This window comes from Arachis ipaensis, chromosome B02 (genome assembly GCF_000816755.2).
Source record: "Arachis ipaensis cultivar K30076 chromosome B02, Araip1.1, whole genome shotgun sequence".
Taxonomy (NCBI): Eukaryota; Viridiplantae; Streptophyta; class Magnoliopsida; order Fabales; family Fabaceae; genus Arachis; species Arachis ipaensis.
In genome coordinates, this window is record NC_029786.2 from 96,260,448 (window position 1) to 96,263,057 (window position 2,610).

General features: G+C 27.1%; 1 long non-coding RNA gene across 1 annotated transcript in view; it reads left to right on the plus strand.

Annotated features, from left to right (window-relative positions):
* LOC110269013 overlaps positions 421 to 2,610 on the plus strand; it is a 5,407-nt gene continuing 3,217 nt past the window's right edge. Inside the window, exon 1 of the long non-coding RNA XR_002357880.1 lies at positions 421 to 1,119. This is a non-coding gene — a long non-coding RNA (uncharacterized LOC110269013). The remainder of the gene's footprint in view (positions 1,120 to 2,610) is intronic.

Below are 2,610 nucleotides of genomic sequence, written 5' to 3' on the forward strand. Positions count from 1 at the left end.
AAAATAATTAATAATAATATTATTTTAATGTGTTTTTCTAGGGATATTTCAGAAACATAGGTAAGCCATAATGGCCATAATGTGGTAAGTGATATGAGTAAGTAAGTAAGTGGTCCTAATGTCCTATATTGTAATTGTGACTTATGACAAGCTGTTTGGGGTTGAAAAATAATAAAAAGGTCCCACACCCAACTAAGCCTTTCTCCTCACCTTTTAATAATAATATTATTTTAATGTGTTTTTCTAGGGATATTTCAGAAACATAGGTAATTAATTTAAGCCATAATGTGGTAAGTGATATGAGTAAGTAAGTAAGTGGTCCTAATGTCCTATATTGTAATTGTGACTTATGACAAGCTGTTTGGGGTTGAAAAATAATAAAAAGGTCCCACACCCAACTAAGCCTTTCACTTCTTGCTCCTCACCTTTTAAAAATTCACCCTAAAATTCCACATTTTTGCTATAAATGAGTAACCCTTGAATCCACACAAAGATGAACCTCATGTGTGTCTCTCATAAACTTCACCACACCACACTTTGTGAACCCTTTTCTTTCTCTATCTCTTAATTATATCTTCTATTTATTATTATTATTATTATTATTTTTTAATTTTGTTGTTGTTCTTCATTCTACAACCTCAAAGCTAATAAGGTTCTCTTAGCTAGTGGCAATGAATTAAAAGGGTGCATGCTGAGCAAGATGGAGAAGCAGGGCACGTGCAATACTAACTCATGAAGAGATCATGAATAATATGAGTGTGAAGCAAAGAAGACAATATCTTACATTTTTTTTTTCTATTTCACCAACCTAAAAATATTTTGTAATATTCATTCTTTTCTATTTCACAATATCTACTACTTTATAACTTTGGCATATATAATATATATTCATAATAATAGGTATATATTAGATTATTATTAATATGCTAAATTTCTCAAAGCCTTAATTATTAGGTTAAATATTATGAAAAGGAGTAAATTAAATAGTTTTGTTATGAGTTAGTTCTTCATGTGCCCCTCTTCCCCATCATGACCTGCTGCACCTCTTAGCATTTGGAAATGCAAAAAGATGGAGGCTGATTTTTTAGTATTTGTGATGCTAGCTTCACTTTTTTGAAGGTGAGTTCATAATTTTCATGATAATATATACTATTTTTTTTTTCTCATCATGTTTCAGATGATATGCTTTTGTTTCTTCAACATTAGCATACATATGTGTCTTCTTATTATGGGGTTTTGAGAAGGAAATTAAATATATATTTTTGTAATAATCAGCATAGGTTAAAAGTCAAAGTGATTAATCAAATTGGGATAAACATCATTGAATTAAATAACTGTAAGGATATGATGTGAGTGGTTTGGAATCTAAAGTGTGAGTTACGAAAAAGGTTATGTTGGATAAACATTATTGACCTAAACTAGTCCTAAATTGTGTCATCCTCTATATATATATATATTATAGGAGAAGTTTTAAGTTTTTAATTAATAGAAAAGAGAGATTCTCATTTTTTTATACCATTCTTTAATTTCAAAAAAAGGTATGTTCAAAAGACAATCATAGGATTTTACATAAGTTTATTGTAAGTACCTCCAAAATATATACAACAGTTTATATGAACATCTACCGAAAATTTCTAGACATTTATAACACCATTTTTTTTTTTTGATACTTTACTTACTCTTACTTCAGGTTATATTACGTATATACACTTTATCACCTTTAGTCGTTATTCATATCACTATAATATTTATAATCCCAAACCGATTATTTATAAGATGTTAGTAGAGAATTCCTCGCCTTCTTTTTTTTATTTTTTATTTTTTATTTTTTGAAGTTATGTAATAATTTCTTAAATTTTTAAAAGTAAAAATTAAAAAGGAATTTATCATGTACGATATACTACGATCTATTTTCTGTTTTATGGAAGATCAAGTGTGAAACAGAACATTAAGTTTCAGAAGTAAAGAACTATAGAAAGAGGGGGGTAATTATTCTAAAGTGACGTTATTAAAAATTGGGGACTTTTTTCGTGTATTTACGATACGAAAAACTCTTATTTGTTCAATGACTGTGACTGAGTCACGAAGATACTCTTATTGTGTTAAACAACCGATGAAACGATTGAAGAATGAAAAGATATATAGTTTTTTTTTTTTGTATTTTTGTTTTTTTCTACAGAACAAAGATAGTAGACAACCAACGTATGTACTATATATAACGAGTCTTTAACTAACTCATAGATAGACCGAAACTCTGTTTGGGAAGTAGTAAGGGAATAGTAGTATTTTATGACTACTATTTAAATTCTTAAAAACATAAACCAATTACTTACATGATTGTAATATTAATTGTAAAAAGTTCCGTTTGTAAAAAATAATTTTTTATCCTTAAAATTGGATGATCGATTATGTATTTTTTTATTAAAATGTGTTTTATATTTTTTGTAGTAATTATATATAATATATATAAAAAATATATCTTAATTCATATGGCTTTTGTGGTCATAAGGTTAACAAAATTAGCAATTAAAGTTAATTATATATAATATATATAAAAAATATTAAGTCTAGTTGTCAATTTTGTTGACTTTGTAACTATAAGAGCCATGA